The sequence below is a fragment of the Protopterus annectens genome, chromosome 7.part0 (genome assembly GCF_019279795.1).
Source record: "Protopterus annectens isolate FY-2018-M chromosome 7.part0, PAN1.0, whole genome shotgun sequence".
Lineage (NCBI taxonomy): Eukaryota > Metazoa > Chordata > Ceratodontiformes > Protopteridae > Protopterus > Protopterus annectens.
The window spans coordinates 1,726,475,155-1,726,490,529 of NC_056739.1; the positions used below are offsets into that span (position 1 = coordinate 1,726,475,155).

At 40.3% G+C, this 15,375-nt stretch overlaps 1 protein-coding gene across 1 annotated transcript in view; it reads right to left on the reverse strand.

Annotated features, from left to right (window-relative positions):
* APEH (acylaminoacyl-peptide hydrolase) overlaps nucleotides 1-15,375 on the reverse strand; it is a 2,062,145-nt gene that overhangs the window by 1,769,794 nt on the left and 276,976 nt on the right. The window lies entirely within an intron of this gene.

The window sequence follows — 15,375 nt, forward strand, 5'->3', positions numbered from 1 at the left end:
CTTCTGGGGTTGGCAGAGAATGGAAGTAGAATTTGTACTCCTGGGATACAATGCTGAGAACGCATCAGTCTTTGATGATGGACAGCCAGTTGTTTGCATGAAGGGCAAGTTTTCCTCCTAGGGGCACAAGAAGATGGGGAGTGGAGTAGAGAAGTCATTGCGAGTTCTTTCCGTAAGGAGGTGGCTTAGCACTCCCTGCTTTGGGGATGGGAGCACTCCATTGCTTAGATCTCTGCATACCCTGAGACTGTAATCTGGGTGGTCTGTTTCCCCTGGGTCTAGTTTAAGCTGGCCTGGAGGGGGGTGGAAAGGACCAGTGTTTCGAGGGGCAATGCCTACTGAATCTAGGAGGCTGTACTTGTAAGAATTATTTAACTGTTTGCATAGATTTAGCTTTTTCTTCCATCTTTTTAAGAACCTCTTCTGCTTTGGTGCCAAACAGATTGCCCTTGTTCAAAGTCTAATAACTTGGATTTGACATGGTCTGGCAAGGTCTACTCCTTAAGCCAAGAATGCCTTCTCAGTACAGAACCAGTGACTGCTGCCCTGCAAGATGCTTCTAGGGTGTCAAAGCCACACTGCAATGTATGTTTGCTGACTTGGCTTGCAGAATGCATAAGCTCTTGCAATTCTTTATTTTCTGCACAGTCTGTAAAAGTTGCTACTTTTGCTTAATAAGTTCCATAATATGTTGCTGGTACTTTAGCATGTGAAAATGACAATTCAAAACCCTAATGACGAGAGTAGCAGAGGTACATACTTTCTTACCCCATCTGTCCAAGGCTCTGGAATCCACTGTCCAAAGGGGTGGGATTCTTAGCTGTAGTTGCCTTGATACCTTTAGGCCCCTGGGAAATTATCTCTGGGTCAGCAGTAGGATTTTTGAAAAGAAATTTGTGAGAGTCAGGTACTCTGTAGTACCTGTCCGGTTTCCTAGGAGCAGGAGGTAACATATCAGAAGTAAGACTGGATTCCATAAAGATATAGGTTCATTATGTGTGTACCAGGCTAATGGCCCTTTACAAGCCTAGCACATAGGATTACCCTGGCATTGTGCCACCCAACCTTAGTTCCTAGTGCCTCTGTCGAGTAGAGCCACTGGAGTGATCCCAAGGGTGAATTTTCTATTTCCCATCCACTCATCAAGATTTCTCTTAAAGAGGGCCAGTGAGGTGCTCTGCTTGACATGTATGGGAAGTCTATTCCATAGCACGGGCAGTCTCTGGGTTATGAACCAGTCACTCCAGCATGTTCTGTTGATTGTGGTAGTAAGGTTGAGGTCTCTGGAGTGTGTGGTGCGGAGGGATTGTGACTTCTTTACATGTAGCATTTCTAACAGAGCTGGGTCAGACATGGCTTTGTAAGTCAAGCAGAGATCGCCTCTAAGTAGGCGATATGAGATCGAGAATAGTTGGAGTGTTTTTGAGTCTGTCCATATAGGGACAAGTGTTTAAGGCCTAGGATCCTCTTTGTGAGGAACTTTTGCGGCCTCAGTTGTTGCAGGTGTCTAGTGAGGAACATGCCAAATGGGGCGTTGTACTCGATGATTGGCCTAAAGAGGGAAGAGTAGAGGGAGACAATAACCTCTTTCTTCCTGGATGCAAAACCCTTAGTAATGAGATGTACTACATAGAAGGACTTTCTGACTACAGTGGCAACGTGGTGGTCAAAAGATGGGTTGCTGTCAACCCGTGTTCCCAGATCTCTTATAATGCCTTCTGTGTTCAGCGGACTACCATCAATGTGGTAATTCAAGGGAACCGTGTTTTTCCCAAAGGGGATGAAAACAAATTTTTTGGCATTGAGCTTAAGGCCATGGTTCTGCCACCAGTCGTTGGTCTCACTGAGGCCTTTCTGTAGGATGTCAGCATCACTTGGGGAGTTAATAGCTCCCAACTTGCAATCATCTGCAAACTTTGTCAGCCAGAGTCCCTTTGTGTTGGCCTGGACTTCAGAGAAGTAGATACCTAACAGGAGAGGACCCAGGACCAAACCCTGTGGGACTCCACTCGTGACTGGTCGGCAGTCTGACTTGGAGTCAGCTACTTTCACACTGTGGGTTCTGTGAGCCAGTTTGCAACCCACTTAGTAATATAGGGGTTGATGCCTTAGTTTAGTAAGTTTTTCTATGATTCCTGAGTGGGGGGTGGTATCAAAGGCCTTGGCCAGACCAAAGTAGGCTGTATGAACCACCTTAACTTCATCTACAACTCTGGTGACTGACTCAAAGAAGTCAACCAAGTTGAGCAGGCATCATCTACCCTTCACAAAACCAAACTGTGTAGGATCCAAAGTTTGGAGATTCCCTATATCCTTCTTTATTAGGTCCATGATGATGCGTTCTATAGCTTTACATATCAGACTCGTCATGCTAATGGGGCGAAAGTTCCCAAGGTCTGTAGTTGCTCCTCCTTTGTGGAGAGAGATGACTGTAGCAGTGCACCATTCGGTGGGGACAAAGCCTGAGGTGAGGTTGTGATTGAACAGGACACAGAGGTGAGGTGCCAGTTCACTCTGTAGTTCAACACCAAGCTACAACTCATACCACACTTTTCGGCCATCTAACCTGGACCGGAACACCAAAGGCGGAGGTGTGCCCATATTCATTAAGGATATCCACACCTCCAGGCTAGTTGCTCAGCATAATTCATTCAAGGTTATCAAAGTGCAACTAACTCTGGCCAAAACTGCAATCCAAATAGTAGCTTGCTACAGATCCCCCACCATGCCCCAGGATTCCCACTCCTCTTTTCTTGATATACTGGAAAATATTAGGGTTCAACCAAACACCCTAATAATGGGCAATTTCAACTACCCCACCATTAACTGGGAAAACTACTCATGTACCAACTTTTTTGCTCAACGTTTTCTGGAATTCATAAATTCCAATGCCCTGGATCAACTTATCCACACCCCCATCAGGGGCAACAATATCCAAGATCTAGTCATTACCAGCATGAGTGACCGGTGTCCCACACCTGAAGTCAACTCCTCGTTGGTCAGATCAGACCATAAGCTAATCATCCTAGATTATCCACATCCCACCCCCACCCTTCATTAAGGAAACCATGGTAAAAAATTTCTCCAAAGCCAACTTCATGACACCCATACAGATGGATAATACAGTTACGACTGCTGAATCCTACACAAATGCACTCTAAGCACTTACTCGAGTGCATGGATCATGCTATTCCAAACAAAACCAAGACGCTATCCTCCAAAAAAAGGAAGCCAATTTGGTGGTCCCCTGCCATAAACAAACTCTACAACAGAAGGAAGAAACTTTTGCAAAAGGGAGTTAAATCCCACGAGTGGAGGAGCTCCCTGGTCAGCCTCAGTAAGAAGCTAAGATCCCTTATAAGATCCTCCAAAGCTAGCTACGAAAACAAAATCGCCACGGATTCTAAGGACAAGCACAAAGCATTCGATAGCTATGTCAGGAATCTCAATGGCAACACCCAGATCTGCTCTAAGTTACAGCACAACGGCATGAAAATTACAGAACCAAATGATATTGCCAACATCCTGGGCAGAGAGGTTCAGTCCTAATTTTACCCCCCTCTCACCCCCTAAAGGGCCCATATCTATACAGAAAGAATGCAGAGTCCCTGATGTGTGTTGCACTTTAAACATCTCTTTTTAATGATTATTTGGATAATGAGTGATATCATCAGTATTAAAGAGTATATAAAGGGGAAAATGTTAACAGAAAGCGCTCAATCCTTTATAAGTGTATAAGACTGTATTAATAAAGGAGTTTGTGAGGCAATTCAAGCCGTGGCAGTGTTTTTTTACTGTAAGCTACAGTCCATGTAATTACAATTACAGAGGTAAAAGCTGCACTCTCAAGCCAAAAACACAGCATCCATGGGACCGGACAACATCCCAGGCTATGTTTTACATGAACTTCAGAATGAACTGGCTCCCCACCTAAGCACCATGGTTAATCATAGCCTCACATCAGGCAAGACAACTTTTTCTGACATTTGTTAGAGCAAGAAAAAAGGATCCCCAATGGGGTACTTAGCTTTACCTTCAGGATGATTTAATTCGTAAATGAAAAACGCAGGTAGCGTCCGACCAGCACTCGTGCGAACTGCTTCTGCTTTGGGCTCCTCTGCAAGAAAGACTGGTGTAATGGCGCTGGCTGCCTGTTTTTATACCCCTGACAACTTCAGTCCTGGAGCGACAGCATCTGAAGCAGGAATACTAAGTCTCTGGTATTTGGGCCAACTGAGGGATACCTGCAGGCAGATAACCCAAGTGTGATGACTGCAACAGTGAAACACGAAGAACATCCAGTACTTGCCAGAAATCCTGCAGCTCCTTCAGTGTTGCTGTAGGTCTCCTGGCAGCCTTCTAGTCTTCTTCATAGTCTTCTAGTCTTTTCATAATTTTGGAGGGACGTCCAGTTCTTTGTAAAGTCACTGTTGTCCCATATTTTCTCCACTGTTTGATGAATGTCTTCACTGTGTTCCATGATGTATCAAATGCTGTGGAAATTTTTTTGTACCCTTCTCCTGACTGATACCTTTCAACGATGAGATCACTTTGATGCTTTGTAAGGTCTCTGCAAACCATGGCTTTTGCTGTAGCAGGTAACTGAGTAAATGTCAGTAAAATCATACTAGGACAGCTGAACTTTACATGGGGTTAATTAGTCTTTAATTGATGGCAGGTGTGTACCCAAGAAGAGTGATTGCTGTAATTAAATCCAAAGGTGCTTCAACAAAGTCTTAATTTAAGGGTGTGCACACTTAACCAGCTTATTGTACATTTTTTATTTTTTATATTTTTTCCCTAACACATTTGTTTTTCAATTGAATTGTACAGGTTATAGGTCACATTAAAAGGTGGGTTTTGAAATAATTTATTGTGATCTCACTTTTTTATATCACAAAAGCTGGCATTTTAACAGGGGTGCGTACACTTTTTATAGCCACTGTATACCCCAGGAACCTCCAAGCCCATCACTCTAGTCTATGGCCCATTTTTCTGTAACACTAGACATGCCCAGATCCTCTCCTGCAACACTTTCTGCAAGCATCTCAACTTCCTATGTAAAAATTCCTAGCACTTCAGAGTAAAATGACCAGCTACACTCAAAGTCACCACTGATGATTCTTCTGATGTGTTCTGCATCACTTTTTACCTTCTGTCTACTAAATAACTCCTTTCTGTTTCTGTCATTCTCCCTACTCTCTTCCTTCCATCTTAGTTTAAAGGGACAGTCAATGAGTTGCACCTTTCTAGCCTAGCACTAAGTATACCTGTGCCTTCCAGGAAAAGGAAGGAACCTGCCCCCTTACAAACTGATAGGCTCTCTACCAAATCTCTCCCCTCTCCATCCTTCTGCTTCTCCCATGCCAGGTCTTTTATCAAAGAGACTTAAAAGAGGTGTAGAACTGTGAGTAACTAGCTTCTCAAAAAAAGGAAAGAGAATTAAAAGAAATGTAATTATTTTAATTCTGCTTAAATATTAAATGCATTTTTAGTGCACTGTGTGGCAATACTACTTTATACTTTTCTTGTCTGGTTATCCAATTGCATTTTTGTTTGTTCTGGGACCTTAGTCATGTATTTTAATTAGCAATTCTGAGACGATTGTGTTTCATTTCCACAAAAAGAATTACTTGTAAAAGCTGTTTGCACTGTAAACCCTGCTGGGCCAAAGTCTTGTAGTTTAATTCATAGTTGTGGCAGAACTGCTTACTACTGCCAGATTTGTGCCTTAATCATGTATTACTGCATTTTCCATAAACACTGTTACTGGTAAATATCTACATAGTCTGGTGCCTTAAACTGTAGTATTAGTTCAACAGTGAGAGAATTGTCTCTGCTCCTGTTTGCGATTTAGTACTTTCACATCCTGCTCATCATTTACCTGCTTGAATTCTGCGTCTGCCCCATCCTCCACCAACACATTAAGCTAAAGTTTCTGAAAGAGCTCCGATACTGCCTTTGACTGTTAGCCTCTGTAGCTAGCCTGCTTCTTCCTTGAAAATTTCCCAACCCTCTCACTCTTCTGCTGTAGTCGTTTTATAAAGCTGTGTCTCTGTCCTCCACCCCCTTATGATCATCTGATTTCCAAAGTCCCTCCCCTCTTTCATTGCTATTGACTGTTGTAGAAGCTATTTACACCACACCCCTTCCTCTACCAGCTCCACCCCATCACCCCCCTTCCTCTATTAGCTCCACCTTCCTCCCCCATACATACCATCTCTCAAGATATTCCTATCACACTAGCACCCTATCTGCATACTACTCCCCTTCCTTCATTTCTACAAACGTTTTTACTTTAACTACTATAACTTTATTATTCAAATCATCCACTTTAGTTTGTCTGATTACCTCTCTAATAATCCCTAATCTAAAATGATTCTCATTCTCCTTTCAGTAATGCTCTTCTTCTCTTCACTGTCATCATATGTGGTCCCTATCCAACCTGTACTAAGCTCTCCTACAGACACTACCTCTCACACAGGTAACACAAATCACTACTCCCTACTCATCACTGCTCATCTCTTTCACACAGATATTATTCTGTTCTTTAAACCCAAACTGTTTCAGACGCAGCTCTACCTGTTTAACATTACATGTACTGACAAGTTTAATGAAAATGAAATCCTATCTTTACTACATAATCTCGAAATTCCTCCTGCTCTTTGGTGGCATTCACCCTGACCCTGGTCCCAACACCTCACAAACCACAACTTCAACCCATATTCCAAGTACACAAAATATGCTAAAATTTATATCAGTAAATGCACACAGCATGAGCAACAACATTTCTGAGTTGCATGCTTGGATGTCTGCACAATCTCCCGATATTCTAGTAACCACTGAAACCTGGCTTAAACCACACAAATGATACCAAAGTACTTTCTCCAGGCTTTAATATGTTCAGAGCTGACCGACTTAAAAGAAAAGGAGGCAGCGTTGCAGTAATATATCCTGCTTCTATTTCCCTAACCCCTCACAACCAATCCATATCCTCCTTTGACAAAGCCAAACTACTGACACCTACCTTAAAAAATAAACAATAAAAGTATCTGCATTATAGCTTTATACATACCTCCGGGCAATAATCTATCAACCCTGGAAAGTATCCTATCTTGGGTATCACAAAATATCTCTCTAGAAACAGTAATATTAAGCGATGCCAACATTGACTGGCAGAAACTTAACTTACAGTTTCCCACAGATAGGTGCTATTTGGATTTTCTCAACTAATTACTCACCCAACCTTCACCAGTGCTGTAAACCAAAATGGATCAATAATTGATTGGATTTTGGTCTCCCATCCTAACAATGTCTCAGTCCAAAATACTTCCAGCCTCTATTAGTGATCACCACCCTATCTGTACAAATAGACTTGTTTCACATTCATATAGACAACACACCCATAAGACTGTACAAAACCTGTCCAACTTTGACCAGCAGGACTTTAGAAATTTACTAAACTGAATCAATTGGTCCTTCCTTAAATACTTAGCACTAGATGATGCAGTCGAACAATTTAATTCTATATTCCTAAACATTTTAGACAGTTTAGCTCCCACCAGAAGGAAAAGTCAAAACCAGTAATACTACTTGGCTTTCTGCATATACCAGATCACTTATGCAAAAAAAGAGACCACGCTTAGAAAACTTACCTAAAACATAAGACTCAGTAATTTACAGCATTTTAAAGCACTGTGCAACCTTGTAAAGGTTAATTTAAACAAAAACAGTTCTATGCAAAGCCACAAGGTCAACACAAATTCAGTCCAAAACCTTCTGGCATACTATCAAAAAATCCTAAACCCAGGAATTCAGTCCTCCCCCCAACCATCCTATGTTAGTACCTCCCCTGACATTGCAACTCAATTTAACTCTTACTTCACTGGCAGCATAGCTTCTATCACTAACAATTCCCTCCATCTCCCTCTACCCTCTCTCAGCCTCCTATTACCTGTTACGCCACATTTTCCCTTCAACCAGCTTCTAATGCCTTTATCAAATCCCTCCTATGCAAGCTCAGGCCATGTTCCCAGATAATCTTCCTAACAAATTTCTAAAAATGTCTGCTGACTCAATTGTCTACCCTGTCACAATAATCATTAATAGAGCCATTGAGTCGTCTTAGGTCTTCTCCCTGTGGAAAAAAATTCTTCATCCTTCCTCTCCACACAGGTGGCACCTCCAAAGAAATCTCTAATTATTGGCCAATTGCTATTCTTTCACCACTAAAATGCTAGAAAAATGTATCCATAAGCAACTTCAATACCTCCTTGACAATAATCTTCTCTGTCCCACCCATGGACTCAGACCTGCACACAGCATTATCACCGCTCTACTATCCTTTACTGACATCAACAAAGCTTGTGACTCGGGAAACTGTCTCTTCTCTGTTCTTAGGTCTATCCAAAGTCTCTGATACTATCTTCCACCCCCAACTGTTATCCCCGCCCTCTCTTCTGGGCTTGACCAAAACATACTTACAATGGTTCACTAGCTATCTCTCTAACAGATATCAGTCTGTCAACTGGAACTCTAACTTCTCTCCTTACTTACCTGTTAGCACTGGGGTACCCCATGGCTAAATACTAGGTCCACTTCTCTTCATTTGTATTAACCATCTTAATACTGCCAGCAAACAAGCCACCCTAATTCAATATTCTGATGACTTTACACTAATCTGCTCTGCCAGGACTCTCTCATCTACAGAGTTTAACACAAGAATCATTCACTTCTATTGAGTCTTAACTCACCAACAACCATTTACTACTTAACCCAAAAAAAACTACACCTACTATTTTTATCAAAACACATTTCTCCAGATGCCTCTAACTTTGCTATTACCTCTCGGAACAATACTTTAAATTAATGTGGTGTCACATGCAAAACTGTTAGGTGTAACTATTAACAATCTTAAGTTTGACCTACATATCAGCAACATCATAAAATAACTAATCAAAAATTGGGCATGATGTATAGGGCTAAGAAATTCATCTCCAACTCCACAAGAATAACCCTCACCACCACCTCTCTCTTTCCCTCCCTTCTATATGCTTCATCTATTCTAACCAATCTTCAATGTTCCCCTCAAAGCAAAACTAAGCCGATGTTATAATAAAGTAGCTAAATTTGCCACAGGGCAGGCCCACTGCTCTCACCATTGCTATGCTCTCAAGTCCCTAAATTGGCTTGAAATACCTCCACATTCTCACCTTTAATCAACTAACTCACACATTATTGTACAACTCCTCATTTTCACAAACTACATCACTACAACACTATATTCCATCTCGTGACCTACGCTCCCGTCACAGGTATCTACTATCTATTTACAAACCTCAAAGATCTAACGGAGTTGGTCTGTACTCTCACTGTGTTGCCAAATCATGGAATAGCATTCCAGAAGTAATCAGACTTACACCACTACACCACTACTATTCCTTCAAGTCTCGGCTGAAAGAACATCTAACCAATAGCTAGATTTGACCATGATCCTTGCCATCTTAGCACTCTTCCCTTCTTCCCCACTCTTAACAGACTTTCTCCTGATATATCCTACTTCTCTTCCCGCTTTACCTACTTTCTAGCTTCACCTCCCTTTAATTCTTCAACATTCTAATGTCCTTTCTTTATATTCTTAAACTAACCTTTCTCTATCCCAGAATTTGACTGAAATTTATCTAGTTCTCCTGCCAGAAAAAGTATATGGCTTTTATGACATGCACATTAGGAACTCTCTTCCTACCCTGTATATAATGTAGGGCCAACTTTACTGCTTGGCTTTATATTTTGCTTATTACCTTGTATATAATGTATATTCAGCTTTATTGCTTGCCTTTATATTTTGCTTATTTTGTATTTGACATATTGTACTACTTTATTGTCTTAGTATTTGTAACCATTGTTCAATGTAATTCTCTGTGTACTGTGGAGCTTTTCTCTACAGGCCTCCACTGAAAATTGTCTCATACCCAGTTGGACTTTCCCGGTAAACAAATGTCAAATAAATTTACTTTCTCCTCCCAGCTGCTGTTTTCAATAGACCCATGATACTGAGTACACACCCAACAAACCAGTACTGTTCTTGAGTAAATCTCTTTTACTACATACATCTCCTGCTCATTTTCCTGGAGCTTGGCAAAGCTTGTAGTTCTAGCCTGCATTCCAGAAATGCTTTACTTGCATCCCGTACCATCCAAGCAAAGTTACGTACCTTAGACTGTTAAATTACATTTAAGTTATTCTGATTAATCACATTTGTTCCCTGCTTGTGTGCGCGCATTTCACTGCATTTTTGTTTTGTCTTTTTTTGTTTGTTTTTTTACAAGAAAAAGTTCTTCCTCTCACTGTTACTGTCTTGAAATTATCTTCAGCAATGGATTTCCAAGCTAGTTGCTTCAGTGGTTTGCGTTAGCATTGCACCTGTGGGTCTCTTCTACTGCATTTTTACATCACATGACTGGATTTATTTATCTTGTAGCAAGAGGTGTTTGCCTGGTCTACCTGAGTTGGGAAGCACACAGACTCATAGCATAGTCATTTTATTCACCAAAGGATTCATTATTTAGTTTTCTGTTTTTTTTTCTATGCGGCTATAAATTTTGCATATTTCCATGGAAAGCCATAATAGCTCAGTTGGGAGAGTGTTAGACTGAAGATCTAAAGGTCCCTTCTTCAATCCCAAGCTTCGGCATTGAAACCTTTTGTGTCAGAGCCATGGGCTCAAGCTCAATGCCAAGAAATGTATAGTTATCCCCTTTGGGAAAAAACATGTACCCGTGAATTACCACATAGGTGGCAGTACACTAAACACTGAAAGTGTGATGAGAGACTTATGGACACAGATGGACAGTGGTCTTACCTTCGATAACCACATCACCACAACAGTCAGGAAATCGTTCTATGTGGCACACCTCATCACTAAGGGCTTCTCATCCAGAAGAAAGGAGATCATTGTCCCACTGTACTCATCCCTCATTAGACCCATTATAGAATACAATGCCCCGTATGGTATGTATCTCTCAAGACATCTGCAACAACTGGAAAGGCCGGAGAAATACCTCACTAAAAAAAAAATCACAGGTCTAAAGCAGATGCCCTATGCTGACCGTGTAAAAAAAACTATATCTCTACTGTCGCATATAGTCTACTCAGAGGCGATCTCTGCTTAACATACAAGATCATGTCAAACCCAGTGCTGTTGGACACGCTACACTTAAAGAAATCCCAATCCCTCAGAGAAACACGCTCCAGGGATCTAAACTTTGCCATCACAATGAACAAAACATGCTGGAGGGATAGGTTCCTGACCCAGAGACTCCCCAGACTCTGCGATATACTGCCCATACATATCAAGCAGAGCGCCTCTTTGGCCCTCTTCAAAAGGAACCTTGATGACTGGATGGGAGATAGGAAATTCACCCCGGGGATCATGTCAGTCACCCTGCTAGACAGGGGTCCAGGGAAGTAAATACTGTGGGAAGAAATAGGCAGAGAATTGTTATGGCTAGGCTTGTATAGGCCCTAGGGCGGACAGCCTAGTACCAACCTATGAACCTATTAGTGTCCTGTATAGTAGGAAACACCTAGAAAGCAAAAATCTCTCTGTAGAAGAGCCCATAACACTGTAACCTCTTAAGTGGCAATATATTGCAAACACCTTGTGCACAAACTAGCATACAGCAGCTAGTTGGGTCTTGAATGGCAATACCTACATATGTAGTGGAATTCAGTATTTTTCCCCCAAACATCTTTATTAAATTTACACATATGGCAAAGGCAATTCTTATAATTTTGTATGTTTTTCATTTATATAAATGTATCACTTTAGTTGCAAGCAGTTTACATCACAGGCATCACTGAAACAACTGTAGTTGTAAACATTATACATCACTTCTAAACCATCCAGGGAATTAGTTAAGCATTATATGGCTCATTCAAATCTGCTTCAAATCTCATTCCTACAATTCCCATTTTTCCTATGTAGTTTGCTCCTTCCCTTTTCTAAAGATCCCAATTCCAGTTGTTTTATCTCTTGTTACTATATTCACTACTTCTAGTAAAGTTGGTCAAGACTTTAATTTCCATTTTTTAGAAATTGCTTTTTTGGCAGCCAATATAATTGGAGTCAGCAAGGCTTTACTATATCTAGGAAATTCCGATTCTGCAACTTAACTAAAAAAAAAAAAATCATCTCCCCAGTCAGTACAATCTGCTCACCCAGCATCTCCAACAAAGCGGCCCACAATGAATCCCAAGAGTCTGCCAGCTCATTACACTCCCCAAAAAATGTAATGTTCCCAGCTACCTCTTCCTTGCCCATCACACCTCCAACATTTGCTATCCACCTGAGGAAAATTTCTACTTGGGGTATAAAAATATCTATTTAAACACTTTCAGGCAAATAACCTAAATCTTCTAGACTTTGATGCATATTTGGGAGATATACATATATCCCCCGTTGTCTCTGAATTTGTTTATCCAATCTCTCTTCCCAATCCTGTCTAAGCTCCTCTGACTGATTCTTATAATTATCATGCAGTATTTTATACACCTTACTAATAATTCCTTTAACAGCAGCTTCTGTTCTAGATTCTATTAAAAACTCTACCAATGCTGGTCTTTCATTTAGAAGCCCCCTATTTTTTTTCTCTCTTTCCCTACACTGATGCCAATCCTTGATAGGGAAGGAAATATATAACCTACTGTCCAAATAAATTCTTAGCCTATTCCTATTCTATTACCTTTCCCTTTCTAGTTATTTGCGCCCAATATCTTGGTTCCTTTGCCAGTTTTCTCCAATAAATTTCAGCCCCCTTTTGCCTATTATCTGCATCTCTGACCACAGTCAACCCTATCGGCAAAATCTCTTCTTTCCATTCGCATGTTGGTTTGGTTCTTATAATACTCCCTATTTTAACAATACTCTGATTTTGGTTGTTCTCCTTAAGAGTCTGCATCCAAAATCCCAATCTCTCCTTATTTCTTGAGCTTCCTCCTTGTGTCAGCATCATTCCTTTCCACTTTGAATTCTAGTTTTTTTGCTTGTGTTATGTATAAGAACCTTAACTGTGTTGCTCTGAAATACCCCCCCCCCTCAAATTAGATAATCCTAGTGCGCTTTGATCTATTGTCAGAATCAGCTATCCCACTTGGCCCTTGCTGTCTTCTCTTCCTGATAAAATCCTTAACTGCTATCCACAACTTCTCCTGCAGTTGACAAAAGTATGCCTGACCCATGTACAAGACTAAAAACATTTTAATGTCTTGTATCTTAATATCCTTAGCCATATAACAAAACTTCCAGTTTCTCAATGTTTGTATTATCTTCCATTTAGTCTCTTCCCACATATCCTTAGCTGCCACCACAGAGTCATTTCTAATCCATACTCCTACATACTTCATTGCATCATGTCTCCATAAATATGGATATTGTTGGACCAATTTGTGTGTGGGTACATAATTTACCGCTATTGCCTTTGTTTTAACTTCATTAATTTTGTATGCCAAGATGATCTGAAACAGTCTTAAAATGTTCCACAACACTGTAATGTCCCTTTCTGGTTTTGTCATGTATAAAATATCATCTGCAGATAGAGCCAGCTTTTCCTGACTATCATACCAATTATATCCTTGAATTTCTGAGTCCCTCATTTTCTTTGTCAATGGTTCTAAATATAATGTAAACAAAGGGGAAGCGGACAACCCTGCCTGGTTCCACTACTCAAGTAGAAATTATCAGAGAGGACCCCACCCTCTAATTCGTGCCTCTGATCCCGCATATATTCTTCTAATCAACCTAATAATTGTATCACGGAAAGCAAATGCTTCTATTGCTCTGTTCATGAAGTCCCAGTCTACTCTGTCAAATGCTTTCCCTGCATCAAGACCCACCAATAAAAGAGGTACTTCCTGACATTCTGCTTCCCTCTGGCTCATCAATGTTCTGTTAATATTGTAAAATGTTTGCCTCCTCTCCACAAAACCACACTAATCCATATCTATCAGGTTTGGTATCAAATCTGCCATTCTTTTAGCCATTATAGACAAACACTTTATAATCCTGGTTTAGTATTGAAACTGATGAAGTCTCACTAAGGGGTGAGATGAAAAGCACTTTATGGTTACTGTTTTTTATTGTTTTTATCGTTTGTTTGAAGCAAAGTCTGAAGAATAAACTTTGGAAACTACTACTGTGTGTGTGCCTCAAGCCCTCTTGCCTGCATTCCTGTTTTTGCAGTTATCTGTTTCAGTATTCCAAGTCTGTTTAGTATTGAAACGGGCCTATATGAAGCTGGATCTGATGGATCTTTATCCTCTTTAGGTATTACCATTGCCACCACCTTCTTCCAGGATGCTGGTACTTCTCTTAAAATACTGTTAAACAAAACCTTCCAAATCTTTATCATTTTCCTCCTAACTTCCACAGGAATACCATCTATCCCTGGGGACTTTCCTGTAGATTGGTTATACATAGCCATTTTTATCTCATCCCTTCCTATCCTGTTAGTAACTGAGCCTCATCTACCTCTAACTTTGGCATATTTAATTCTACTATACACATTTCCATTTGTACCTTTTCTTGATTTTCATATTTCTCAGCTTTATACAAATTTTCATAAAATTTCCAAAATATTTCTAATACTTATGTAGGGTCTCATTATCTTCCTTGTTATAGGTCCCGTGAGCTTGGTGACTGCTCTTTCCACTTTTTGTTGCATGAGTTGTTGTGCTAGAAGTTTTTGTGATCTACAATTATCAAAAAACAGTTGCTTAACAGTAATCTTTCTAAACTCATGCATATTATCGAGGTAATCTCTTATTTTCTGTTTAGCATTCTGCAATTGCTCATTTTCTTGTTCTGAGAGATTCCCCCCTATTTTGCAATACTTTAACATTTGTCAATCCCTCTAAATAATTCTTGTTACTGTTTAACCATATCTTCCTTTCTTTTATTTCCAACCTAGTTTTAAACTCCACTTTAATTTTATCCCACTCATTAGCTATGCTTTAAGATAATTATAATCTTCTCTAGTAGCTCCTGAATTAATTCCACAACCTATTCCTTAAATTCCTCTCTTTTCAACTGGTAGGCGGGAAAGCGCCAGTCTCTAATTTTCGTTTCATTACCTTGCGTTTTTATTTTAATTATTATTGGTACATGATCTAAAATAGTTACTGGGTACGTTTCAAGACCTTCAATTAAATGCACGTGCTCCTGTGAGATATAAAATCTATCTAGCCTAGCCCAGTTTTTGTACGTCGGTGAGTAATAAGTAAATTCACTCCAAACTCCTAGCACTGAATTCACATCTTCCATGCCAAACATTTTCATTAATTTCTTCAAAACTCTACCCTCCCGCATTATATTTTCCC